Genomic DNA, 14,245 nt, shown 5'->3' with positions numbered 1-14,245 from the left:
AACCCTAGCCCTAACCCTAACCCTAGCCCTAGCCCTAACCCTAACCCTAACCCTAGCCCTAACCCTAGCCGTAATGGAAAAATAAAAAAAAAATATTTTGTTTTTTTTATTATTTGTCCCTACCTATGGGGGTGATAAGGGGGACGGTGATTTACTTTTTTTTCATTTTGATCACTATGAAAGTTTATTATAGTGATCAAAATAAATGAATGAATCTGCAGCGTTGCAGATTCGATTCAGCGCACTGCGCATGCGCCTGCCATCTTCCAAGATGGCGGCGCCCATGACGCTGGACGGCGGGACACCGGGACGGATAGCGGGAGATCGGAGGCACAAAGGAGGGTGAGAGGGGGTGATCGGAGGGCTGAGGGGGTGATCGGAGGGCTGGGGGGGGCGGAGGGAAGGCGGGGGGCAGATTATGATGGCGGCTGCCGATCGGTGGCCGTCAGACGGTGGCAGCAGCCGATCAGTGCCGTCAGTCGGTGTGGGGGGGTCGGGTCTCGGTGTCCAGCCATGTCTGATGCTATTTCAGCATCGGCCATGGCTGGATTGTAATATTTCACCAATTTTCATTGGTGAAATATTACAATCGCTCTGATTGGCAGTTTCACTTTTAACAGCCAATCAGAGCGATCGTAGGCACGTGGGGGCTAAGCCACACCCCCAGGTGTTAACTCTGAAGGGTTCTTTGTGTGCGGGTCGGGTGACCTTTCAGTGACCCCCGTCACCCGACCCGCAGGGGGGGCAATATTGCCACGACTTTTCATGACGCCTACGTGGCGTCAAAGGTCGTGAAGGGGTTAAACATATGTTTCACAGGGGGAATCTCAAGCCGTGTCCTCTGCGGTCTCCGATTCCTCTGTGGCCGCAGAGATTCCTACTCAGCATAGACGTCGATCTAGGCATCTTGCCCAGGCTCTTGCTAGGCATCTTGTTGCTCCTTCAGGCTCTGCTGTGACATCATGTTTGAGTCAACAGCAAGCAGACGCTCCATGAACTAAGTTCTGTATTTTGCCTACTGAGCATGCCTGTGGGACTACCTCTAATTGGAGGTCGGAGGTCACATGCGCAGGTCCTGTTCTTGCTCTGATTGGTCCAATGGGAAGGTCCCGGAAGGACGCCGCTATAAGAGTCGCATGGCCGCTCTGTCATGCGCTACTATAGACTCTTGTGGCTTATGGTGTGTATGATGACGGATGTTTGTTACTGCGAATGACTCATTATGAAACCCCTACCCTTGGTTGTGTCTGTTGTTAGGGCTTAAAGGTTAGAGTCAGCACCTTTCAGTGGCTAAGCTATAGGCCACAGTGCATCCCAGTCCTCTGCACTTTCTAGTGTCCGATTGTGCCTCCCTGCTCAGAGCACTGTCGTACCGCACCAAGTAGCAGTAACCGCCAGTACGACACCGTGCAGAACTCTAGTGCTTTCCTCCCCACCCTGGGTGGTTAGTGGTGTCCGTTGAAGCGGTACTGTGCACTGATGGTCTAGAGCAACTCTAGTCCTGTGCCTCTGGGACAGAGTTCTGTGACTTCTAATTAGCTCTGTGAGTTCAACAGGCTCCGGCGTTTGTTTTCGCGGCTCTGTGGAGCAAAAGAGTTAGCTTCTATTCACACTGGGTGTAGTTAACCCACGTGTGAGCAAATGCTCATCCACCATCTAGTTCTGCCATTACTCAGCAGCAGGTTCCATCTCTGCACCTCATATCTCCTTTTATATTATTTGGTGAGTTCCGCAGGCCCTAACAGGCTGCATCTAAAAAGGAGTGAGCACACCTTAGAGAGCTGTTGCACCAAGTGGATCTGTCTGTGATCTCCTTTTTTTCTACAAAATAAAACAACTGAATGAACATCCTCCAAGGCCGGTGATTCCATAATTTTTGTCAGGGGTTGTATAAGACTATCGTTGGTGAGGCATTAACCACTAAGCTGAACTAGTCAGGGTGTGTGCAAGTGCAGATTATCCAACTTCTGATCTTTCTTTTTATTCTTTCAATAGGGACAGATAAAAGTAATGAAAGCTGCCTAAAGGAAAGATAAACTATTAAATCTTTCATATAGAATCTTCAACCAAGATTTCCATTTATTTATATAAGAAGCATAAGGACATATTATACTGGAGACAGATGTGCATTACCAGCTAACAGCATCACATCCTCAAATGCTTTCTCAAAGCTTTTATATTAAGCAAACAAAATGTAAATTGTATTGCCCTTCAGCTTGGTAATAACCACGAAAGTACTGACGATAGTGTCTTAGTGTTCAATTCCTTTTCTATAACTGAAGCCATGTGGGTCAAGCATGATACTGTAACACACTGAGCTCGGCAAGCTTGACAAAGCATATTTTTCCATAGGCACCAAAGTCATTACATCTAGTCATTTATTACATGTGTGATTGGAAGAGACTTCAAATAATGTCTAGGAAAACAAAAAGTATTTTTGAGTCTCAAAAAGTGACTTACATACACTCAAATCATATTAGAGAGTTTATCTCACTTTTTTAAAAGGGTAAAATTGCAAACTGGTTATAAAACAAGAAGTTACTTCTTATATCCTGCCCCACAAGCAGAAAGCCATGAGGCAGGGGAGCAGTGATCTCCTAAAGAGAGAAGATGGGGCAAACCCTTTAACAGAAACTCTCAGACATGGAGAGAGATTAATCAGCACACTCTACAAACATTTATTTTTGGTAGCTTTCTACATTGGAAAAAGTAAAATAAACTGACATACGCAAGCCTGAGGCCATAAAGAAACTTCAGTGCTCCAACAGATGACTGGGGTACATGTGCCAGCTTATGTATTCTTCTATGTGCGTGATCTCGGCTCCTCTATAGGTGGTCTACTACAGCTGCATACATTGTATAACCGCAATATGGCTGTATCCATGAGGCCTTATCCTGACGATTCGGGGCAAACATTACCATCAATTGTACTCACCCTGTACACATCCAGTTAAAGGTATCGCTTCCTTCCCAGTTCTATAGTGACCAAGGAGTGTACAGTGAAGATCCCTCCTAAGATGAAGTCTCCATCCTGAGAATATTTGTACTAGAAGGTAAAAGATTTCATTATAAGATCACATTAAGCTGCAGGATCCTGTGTCTCAGAAATGCAGAAGGTCACACATAAAAGCAACATTTGGGAAATTTCCCAAAAATTGTAACCTAGAATGAAGGACATAATCTTGTGCATTATCATTGATTTAAGTGTATTATGTGTATCCGCACAGGTCTGCACCATGGAGAAATATCCAGCACTAGATCCAGGGATCTGACAGGGGGAGCTTTATATCTACAGCTTGCAATATCTCCACTGAGATATACGCATAATGTAAACTTGTCTATTCAGTAGAATAACATGCAAAATTAGAAAAGTCGCAACTAACTGGGATGACACAGAACGGAACGAAGACTTCAGATTACAAGATTTTAATAATAGGCTATTATTCTCGTTTTATTAAAAAAAACTGCAGTGTTTGAGCAGAAAACAATTTGCCAACAGAAATATGTCTTTAATCTTTTAAGTCCACATATTAACCCATGAAGAATAAGAAAGTTAACTGTTGAAACACACAATGTTCTCGCTTGTTTCCTTAGTTTTCCTCCTCTTCTTGCAGGCAACGTAGTTATTCAATTTTCTATTGACCATTAGTGATGGGCGAGTCCTAAATTACTCGGAATCGCTTGACTCTAGCGAGTCCGAGCCTGGGACTCGCTACTCGTTGCGAGTCTAGCGAGTCCAATGTTAATGAATGGGGAAGCGAGTCTTAGCGAGTAATGTGCGATTTACAAATCGCAGATGTGTCTCGGAAAGCGCTTGCATTGGCGATTTGTAAACCCCACTCGCAACAGTTTGTTGCTGCTGTGTCCGAGTCCAAACTCGCATTTGTTTGTCTTATTTAGCGCCGATGAGGCGAGGGAAGCGATTTTCTCTAGCACACACCATGCTTTGAGCAAACAGGAAATAATCGAGTTGACATACGCACACACACACAGAGCAATACAGAGCAATCATGGCCCGTGTCACTGTCAACACGCTGCAGTTGATTGATCTGGTGGAGGCTCGGCCCCTGCTTTGGCTCCCCACTGACCCTGCCTATGGGCATAACATCCAGCGGACTACAGCCTGGAGGGAGATCGCTCAAGTGATGTTCCCTGCACTGCTACGGCCACGACCTTGTCCCTTTGCAACCTCTTTTTTGGGAAATTGTGGTTTTTGTGACATTGTTGACAAATGCACAGTCACCGAGATGGAGTTAGGTGGTGCTGTAGGCGTCACTTGCTGGCGGGGTAAGTGTGTGTGCTGACACCTAGCAGTGAAGCTGCACACTAGTCCCTGCACTGTGCACTGCACTGTAAGGCTTGATCCTCCCTGCCTGCCTGCCTACAGTCTACACAGTACTCCTCTGTCCTCCTGGTAGCCTTCAGAAGAGCTGTTTGGGTTTAATATAAGGAATCTTGAAGTTTCCCTACACTAACTGACAATCCCTATGATCTGCTCAAGCATCTACCTCACCCTGCTCTATCTCAGATCTCTCAGGAATGTAGAGGAAATGGCGGTGGAAAAGGCTTATATACAGCCTCGCCTCTCATACATGACATAGGCATCACGATGGACAGAAGCCAATCATAGTCCTGCCACAACCAACATTACTGAATATGATTGGCTAACATGCTTGTCCATCTAAAAAAGTTTTCTGACCTAACACGCTAGGCTGTCTCGGAAGCTTTGTAGGAACATAACAGATTCTATATTTGCGAGTCCCGAATCCAGTATACAGGACTCGGGATTCGTAGACTCGCTCAGACTCGCTCACAATCGCTGTGTGTTGACATAGGCTGTCTTGGAAACTTGTAGGAACATAACAGATTCTGTATAAGCGAGTCCCGAATCCAGTATACAGGACTCGGAATCGTAGACTCGCTCAGACTCGCTCAGACTCGCTCAGACTCGCTGTTGACAGCGATGTGATATAGCGAGTCTAGCGAGTGAGAAAAAAAAACTCTGACAAAACTAGGATTGCCATTGACTTGCATTGGACTCGTTACTGTGCGAGTAATCACTGGGAGACTCGCCGAGTAACGAGTCCAGCGAGTCCCTTACTATTTGCCGAGTAACGAGTCCTAGCGAGTAGACTCGCCCATCCCTATTGACCATTCATTTTATCATGTAAAGTGTAATAATCCTGCCAGCATCACTGCATGGTCTCCCATCCCCCACACACCAACTTACTCACTGCTCCAGGCCTTGCTGTGTGTTCTGTCGGCTTCATGCTGTGTGCCTCTTGCTTCCTGCCTGCTCTCTGCATGCTTCCTGGCTGTGTGCATAGGGGGGCAGCGCCAGAATTCTCTGGTTCTTATGGAATCAGGGTGCACCTGTCTAATGTGTCCCTGACCAATTATCAAGAGGCCTCTAGTATTTAGGGCAGCTCCACCCGGTGGTAGCTGTCTGAGCAAAGCCTGAACTCAGTTTGTGTCTTGCTGCTGAGTTGCCAGGACCTGTCCTATGTTTCGCCTTCTCTGGAGGCTTGATTCCTAGTCCTGTGTCTGTGCCTGGCCTTCTGCCCTCTAGGAGGCAGAATATCCAAGTCTCTGTGTCCTTGTTCCTTACCTTGTCTAGTACCTCTCTGTCCGCCCTCCAGGAGGCAGAATATCCTGATCCCTGTGCTATAGTTTTTTACCTTGACTTGTACTTCTCCGTCCACCCTCCAAGAGGCAGAATATCCTAATCCCTGTGCTATTGTTCATTTGCCTTGCATGAGTCCTCTCTGCCCACCAGGAAGCAGTATATCTGGCTCCCTGTGTCTTTGTCCCTGTACCTTGTCTCGTACCATTATCGTGTCTGAACTTAGTCCTACCTCTGCCTGTGCTCCATACTCTTGTGACTGCCTGTGCTCCATACTCTTGTGACTCTGCCTGTGCTCTATACTCTTGTGGCTCGGTCTGTGCTCCATACTCTTGTGACTCTGCCTGCTCCATACTCTTGTGACTCTTCCTGTGCTCCGTACTCTCGTGGCTCAGTCCATGCTCAGTACTCTTGTGACTCTGCCTGCTCCGCACTCTTGCGGCTCTGCCTGTACTTCACACTCTAGCGGCTCTTCTTGTGCTCTGCACTCTAGCAGCTCTGCTTGTGCTCCGCACTCTTGCGGCTCTGCTTGTGCTCCACACTTTTGTGGCTCTTCTTGGGTTCCACACTCCTGTGGTTCTGCTTTGTCCTGCTTCTGCTGCTGCAGAAACTCTTGCTGTTAACTGCAGCTCCTCACCACAGCTTTGCGGTTCTTCACGTCCTGTGTGAACTGGTCTCTACCTGTTCCTTCATACACCGTTTCTTCCTGCCAGTACCAGTGCCTGCACCTGTTGTGTGAACAAGTATCTACCTATTCCATACACCACTCCTTCCTGCCCATGTCCCTGTGTCTCAGCCGTGTCTGCCTGCCAGTGTCTCAGCCGTGCCCGCCTGCCAGTGTTTCAGCCATGCCCGCACGCCAGTGTCTCAGCCGTGCCTGCAAGCCAGTATCTCAGCCGTGCCCACCTGCCAGTGTCTCAGCTGTGCCCGCCTGCCAGTGTGTCAGTCATGCCTGCCTGCCAGTGTCCCAACCATGTCCACCTGCCAGTGTCTCAGCTGTGCACGCCTGCCAGTGACTAAGCCATGCCCACCTGCCAGTGTCTCAGGCGTGCCCACCTGCCAGTTTCTCAGCCATGCCCGCCTGCCTGTGTCTCCGCACTGCCCACCTGCCAGGATACCAGTCGTGCCTGCCGTGCTCACCTGTCTGTCAGTTGCACCTGTCCTAGTGTCCTGTTCCCCAGTGGGATCAGCAGCCATAGCCAGACACCACCCTGGAGTGGCACCGGGCAGCTACCTTCCGCACAAGCCTGACCTCACCATTAGAGGCTCCAGCGAAGACCGAGGTAGCTCTCTTAGTCATGCCTCTTCCAGGGTAGTCTGGTTTGTGGCACAGTGGGGCTACAACCCCCTCGCTCGCGCCAACCTGCCAAGGCGTCAGTGTGGCCATAGCATAAAGTGATGGAAAAAGAAGGATTTAACCCTGCAATTATTTGATTGCCTATTTTATCTATTGAAATACTTTAGTATAGTGAAAGTCATAGTCTCTTACATGCATAATTATTAACATGAGCACCAAAATGGTGTTAACCAATAGGATGCCTGAAGTTCACCAGGAGGCAATCTCAAAGGAGGTTAAATGGATGCAAAACTTGGGGGTAACATAGGAGTCAAAGAATGGGTGATCAAACCTCATAGTCTTAGTTCCAAAGCTAGAGAAGGAATGGCGATTCTGCAATGACTACTGAAAACTTAAGGAAGTCTCTAAGTTTGATGCCTACCAGTGCCCCATTTAAATAAGCTTATTGAAAATTTAGGGCCATGTTACGGGCTGGCAGAATGCACCGAGTAATAAAGGTGGTAAGAGGTGCGTTCGCAGCCAGGGGTCCACCATGCAGGGATGGAAACCTGCTGCTTAGTAATGGCGGAGACTATGCGGCAAAATAATAAATGAGCACACGCGGGTTTGCATCACCCGGTGTGTACAGGAGCGACTTCTGTTGATTCACAAGACCACGGTGCCGCACAATGTAAGTGCTGAAGCCTGTTGAACTCACAGGGCTTGGCTGGATGACCGCTAGTATACAGACACAGGACTCTACCCCAAGGACACAGGGTTAGAGTCCCTCTAGTCCACTAGCGCTCGGTGCCACAGCAGAGGAGCTAGCAAAGGAGAAACAAAGGAGTAACGCATTAGTGTGCACAGCACCGCTCTGACGGAAGCCATCAAACACCCAGACTCAGGAGGAAAGTGCTAGACCTGCGCACGGTGCCCCGCTGGCAGATGCAGCCTCTAGGTGCCTTGTGCTGAATGGCACAATATGGCGCTGAGAGAGGTGCTGTGATTAGGAAGCACTGTGGTACTAGGCTTAGCCACTACAAGGTGCTGACTTAAACTAAGATAACCCTACAACATGCGTATCAAAGAGAAGGGGTTTCATAATAAGTCAGTCACCAGATCCATGCATCCATCATCACACACACATTATAATAACTGTCTATACTAGCGAATGGCCGAGCGGCCATGCGAACCTTTTATAGCAGCGTCCATCTGGGACCTTCCTGATGGTCCACCCCGAACTGGAGAAGGACCTGGCATGTGACCTCCGAACTCCAATGAGACATCGTCCCACGTGCATGCTCAGTAGACCGAAAGGAGGACTTAGTCCCTGGAGTAGCTCGCTGCTGACAAGCATGCGTTGCTATAGCTAGCCCAGAGGTGGCAGCAGAAACCAAACCCACAGTGCTAGTCTGAGCAGAGCGCCGGGATCGACGAGTCTGCTGAGCAGCCTCCTCTGCGACTGAAGAGGAATGGGAGACCGCCGAAGGCAAGGCTCCAGATTCCTGCTGTGCAGCGACAGGAACCCAAAGCCTAGCATTACCCCCCTCCTAGGGCCCGCTCCTCTCTGAGCCTCGCTACACTCAAATGCCACAACGAAAAGTGGAGCGTGGATGTTCTCCACTGGCTCGCAGGTCCAAGCCTCTGGACCATGACCCTTCCAGTCCACCAAATAAAACTTATCTCTATTTACCACCCTGCATCCCATGATGGCATTAACCTAAAACTCATCCGAGGACAGGACTAATGTCCCGGCAGATGACTCGGAGAACCGGGACATGTGGACTGGAGGAACACAAGGAAGGTGTCAATGATGGCCAAGTGTGGTGGAAGGGCCAGACGGTAAACTACAGGTTTGATATGCTCAAGGACCTTGAAGGGGCCAATATATGGCAAAGAGCAAACTTAGTGGACTCAACCCGCAGCCTGATGTTACGGGCGGAGAGCCACACTAAGTAACCAGGGGCAAAGGTCGGAGCAGGGCGCCGATGTGCATCAGCGTAAACCTTCATTCTCTCCTTGGTACACTGGATAGCATCCTGAGTGTGATCCCAAATGTCATGTGCCTCAGCCGTCCAGTCTGCCACCCTAGAGTCGGTGGATGAAAGATTTAGCTCAATGCTGAGCAGGCTACAGAGCTCTCTCTAGAACCGAGACACAAACTAGGGACTCCGGTCACTGACAATCTTGTCCGGCATGCCGTGCAGGTTGAAAGCGTGCTTAATAAACAATGCTGCCAGGCCCCGTGCAGAAGGTAACCGGGAGAGAGGTACCAGGTGCATCATCTGGGAGAAATGGTTGGTGACAACCCAAATGATCGTGCTGCCACTGGACTTGGGCAGCCCCACTGCAAGGTCCATACCGACCATCTCCCAGGGCCTATCTGCTACCGGCAGGGGGTAAAGAAGCCCAACGGACCGCTACCGAGAGAATCTATTCTGGGTGCAGGAGACACACGCCTGCATATAGTCCCTGATGTCACGGGCCATATGCGGCCACCAGTACATCTTTACCAGAAGCTCAGAGGTCCGTTTTGTCCCAAAATGTCCACGCACCCTGGACAAGTGAGCCCAAGAGAGGACCTCCGGTCGCAGACGGGCAGGGACAAATGTCTTGCTCGGAGGTTCTGACTCAAGGGCGACCGGAGCTACGGTCCTCAGGCTCTCGGACGGGATGATCAACCGAGGCTCCTCCTCCTCCGATGGCACCACGGAGTGGCAGGGAGCATCGGCCCGGTCGTTCTTCTCACCGGATAGGAAATGGAGAGTGGAGTGGAACCGGGAGGAGAACAAGGACCATCTGGCCTGGCGAGAATTTAGCCGCTGGGCCGTTTGCAAATATACCAAGTTTTTGTGGTCTTTGAACACCTGGAAATGGTGACAAGCCCCCTTCAGATGGTGTCTCCACTCCGAAAAGGCCAACTTCATCGCTAGCAACTCCCTGTCCCGAGTGGAATAATTCCTTTCTGCCGGTGTGAAGGTCTGGGAGAAAAAGAAGCATTGGTGCTTTTGACCTTACGTGTCCTTCTGGAGCAGGACCGCTCCAGCACCAACGGAAGAGGCATCCACCTCCAGAATGAAGGGTTTATCTATATCGGAGCAATGTAGTATGGGAGTGCTAGTGAAATGGGACTTAATGGAGCAGAAGGACTTGGAGACAGGTACCGACCATGACTTGGGATTTGCACTCTTCTTGGTGAGGGCAACCAAGGGGGCAACCAAAGTTGAGAATTGGGGGATAAATTTGCAGTAGTAATTTATGAACCCCATAAAGCGCTGCACCGCTTTGAGAGAATGGGGCTGAACTTCCTGATTTTCAGAGTTTTCTTGAGTCTCTGCTACTTCAGTTGCAGTAGGCTGGGGAAAGATTATGACAGGAACTATGATGGCTTGATCCATTCTTGTCCAGTTTGCAGGAATTTCTCTGAGTACAGTGCTGACCTTTTCTTCTTCCTCTATGGGTTGAAGGTTGTTTTGTTCTCCCATCCTTTCCTTTAGCTGGTCAGGGCACAGTTTCAGATGATCCCTCGATACTGCTGATGAGGTTTCTCCTCCATCCTTACTGATAAGGCACACTTTGGTGTTGTCGAAGTTTGATGGTAAGACGGTGTAGGGTTCAGCTTCCCATTGGTCATCCAATTTATGCATCCTTCTTTTCCTCTTTAGGACTTGTTCTCCTGGTGACAAGGGAACTGCAGGTGCATGTTGATTGTAGGTCTGTTTTTGTCTCGCGTGCGCTAGACTCTTTTCTACACACTCTTGAACTCTTTGGTATTGCTGCTGCCGCTCTGTATCCCAGTCAGCATCTGGTGATGTTACCTCAGGTGTAAGGACTCCCATATCCAAATCAATAGGCAACTTGCCAGGCCTCACTCTCATTAGGTAGTCTGGAGTGCAGTTGGTGGAATTCACAGGAATGTGATTGTATAGGTCGACCAGATCTGGCCACTTCTCTGGCCACAGATTCCTCTCTTCCAAAGGCAAGGTCTTCAGTAGGTCGATCACCACCTGATTCACCTTTTCACACATGCCATTGGTCTGTGGATGGTACGGTGTTGTGATGATCTTATTGCAACCGTACAAGTTACAGAATGCCTGGAACACTTCTGCCTCAAAGGCTGGACCTTGATCTGTAAGCACTCGCTCGGGATATCCGTGTGGTCTACAAAAGTGCTGTTGGAATGCTCTGGCTGCTGTCCTGGCTGTTTGATCCTTGACAGGCATGATTACCAGGAATCTCGACCAGTGGTCAACGATGGTAAGAGCATAAATGTAGCCTGAACGGCTTGGAACCAGCTTCACATGGTCCAGGGCTACCAACAAAAGGGGGGTTGTCTGGTTATTATTGGCTGCAAAGGAGCTCGCTGGCTGTTACGGTCCTTTCTGCGCAGGTTGCATTGTCCACAGTCCCAGCACCCATTTTCAATGGCCTTCCTCATTCCAGCCCAGTAGAATCTCTCCCGGAGCAAGGCTTCCAACTTTTTCCATCCAAAGTGTCCAGCTCCATTGTGATAGGCTTCTAAGACCATTGATGCCTCCCTCTTTGGGACTACCACTTGCCAGACCAACTCATGAGTGCGGGCATTGATACTCCTCCGACACAGCTTTCCTTCATAAATGAACAGCCTGCCTCTTTCCTTCCATACCTGCTTGGTTTCTTCAGGAGAATCTGGATCTGGGCGTGAGTCAGCTTGTGACAGTAGCTCCTTTACCAGGCGGATGGCGGGGTCGCTATCCTGCGTTTCTGCCCAGTCATGATGAGGCAATGGATTTAGGATGGCCTCTTTCATGACAGACCATCTGTTTCTCACTCCTTGGGCACGTTGGGCCACAATTGGCTGGTGGAGGGCAGGTAACTCTATTTCTTTGGGTGCCTCAGGGTCTTGTCCTGCATCTGGCAGATTAGGCATTCTGGACAGTGCATCAGCATTGGCATTCTTGTGCCCCGCTCAGTACTTGATGGTGAATTCATAGTTAGACAGCCGGGCCATCCATCACTGCTCCAGTGCACCTAGTTTCACAATTTCCAAGTGAGTCAACGGGTTGTTGTCCGTGAAGATGGTAAACATGGCTGAAGCTAGGTAATGCTTGAATCATTTAGTCACAGCCCAGACTATGGCGAGGAACTTCAGTTTGAAGGAACTGTAGTTGTCAGGGCTCCTTTCAGTGGGACGAAGCTTCCTGCCCGCGTAGGAGATCACTCTTTCTTTGCCATTCTGTACCTGTGACAGTACTGCTCCCAGTCCCATGTTGCTGGCATCAGTATACAAAACAAATGGTTAGGCATAATCTGGGTAGGCCAGAACTTCATCTCCTGTGAGAGCCATTTTCAGTCGAGTGAAGGACCTCTCCAGTTCCTCATTCCAATCAAATGTAGTACTCTCCTTCTTGGCTTTCTTGGACTGGCCAACCAGAAGATTTTGCATAGGGGTGGCTATCTCAGTGAAGCCTTTGATGAACCTTCGGTAGTAGCCTACCAACCCGAGGAATTTACGTACCTCATGGAGGTTGCTGGGCTTCTGCCAGTCCCGGATGACTGTGACTTTGTCAGGATCCGGTGCCACACCTTCTGCACTCACTATATGACCGAGGTACTGTATCTTGGGCTTCAGGAGGTGGCATTTGGAAGGCTTCACTTTCAGGCCAAAGCTGGACAAGGCTTCAAACACCTCAGCCAGGTGCTTCAGATGGTCTTCATAAGTCTTGGAGAAAACAATGACATCATCAAGGTACAACAGGACTGTCTCGAAGTTCTTGTGTCCAAGACAGCACTCCATTATCCGCTGAAATGTCCCAGGGTCGGTGCAGAGCTCGAACAGCATGTAATTGAACTCACAGAGACCCATTGGGGTAGTAAACGCTGTTTTCTCCTTGTCTGCCTCTGCCACGGGAACCTGCCAATATCCACTGAGATCTAAGGTGGAAAAATAGTTAGCAGTTTTAAGTGCGGCTAATGACTCCTCAATTCTGGGTAATGGGTAGGCATCCTTATGTGCAATGCTGTTAATTTTTCGGTAATCAGCACACATTCTCATGGTACCATCTTTCTTTTTCACAAAGAATATTGGGGCTGCCCAGGGGCTACAACTGTCTCTGACCACCCCAGCCTCCTATATTTCCCATAACATACTTTTGGCACATTGGTATTGTGTTGGGGGTATAGGCCGGTACCTTTCTTTAATGGGGGGATGACCTCCAGTGGGGATGTGGTGTTGAACCCCTTTTGCCTTCCCAAAGTCTAGAGGGTGTTTACTGAATACCCGCTCATACTTCTGAGTCACTCGGTAAACCCCACTCTTTTGGTATGAAGGGGTGGAGTCAGTTCCCACATGCAGCTGCTGACATCACTCCTCCAGCTGCTTTACAGAGCCATTGTCCTCCACCTGGTCGGACAAGGCCAATGGCTCTGCTGCCCGTATTGCGTTGTTACTGACAGTAAGCAGCTTAGCAACTGTGGCATACCGTGGTATTTTGGCCTCCCCCTCCCCACAATTCAAGAGGTATACACGTACTCTCCCTTTGCGAACATCAACTACCCCTCTGGCTGTCAGGATAGTGGGCCGGCTATCAGAGTACACTGGCTCTACCAATGCATGGTAATCGTTTCCTCTGAGGCCGAAGGCTGCCCGACACCAAATTAACATTTCACATCTGGGGGGTATTGCAATGGGGAAAGAATCACTCACTCTGATGCTGCCAATTTCTCCGCCAGACAGTTCTGCCTGCTGTCTTTGCATCAGGGCCTTGATCTCCTTCTGCAGGACTCATTGTTCACTGGAACTAGCAGTCTCAGCCACCTGTTGCAACAAAACAATAACCTCGGCAAGACAATTTTCAATCACATTAGTACCTAGGGTCATCATTGGGTTACATTCTCTTCGATCAATGTCTACAACTATCAGACCTTGAGACTTTAACTCTACTCGCCCCACTTTAATAATAATCTCTTTACATCCTAATTGGGGCAAGGACTGACCATTGCTGGCAACTACTGTCAGTTCATCACTTGGGCCACGGGTAAGTTCAGAGTCAGCCCAATACCGCTTGTAAAGGATATATGGCATAGTTGTCACCTGAGAGCCAGTGTCCAGCAAAGCGGTCATGGTGATGCTGTCAATCACCACTGGGAAGATCGGTCGCCCTCCAACACACTTGGCTCGCCAGTACTTTGGGCCTTGTGGTCCTACTCCTGGGGGTTGGGGCTCTGCCCCAGGGGTTGCTCGTTTAAATAACAGAATCTTGCGATGTGGCCTGCCTTGTGGCAGTGACGACAGATGGGACGTCCGTTCTGGTCATAGCGATCATTGTCTCTCCCTCGGCTTGGCGGGATCCTCTTCTTCCATAGCC

This window comes from Dendrobates tinctorius, unplaced genomic scaffold (genome assembly GCF_039654945.1).
Source record: "Dendrobates tinctorius isolate UK_male_01 unplaced genomic scaffold, ASM3965494v1 ptg000095l, whole genome shotgun sequence".
NCBI lineage: Eukaryota > Metazoa > Chordata > Amphibia > Anura > Dendrobatidae > Dendrobates > Dendrobates tinctorius.
The sequence above is the reverse complement of the archived record's forward strand: the minus strand, read 5'-3'. Positions refer to the sequence as shown.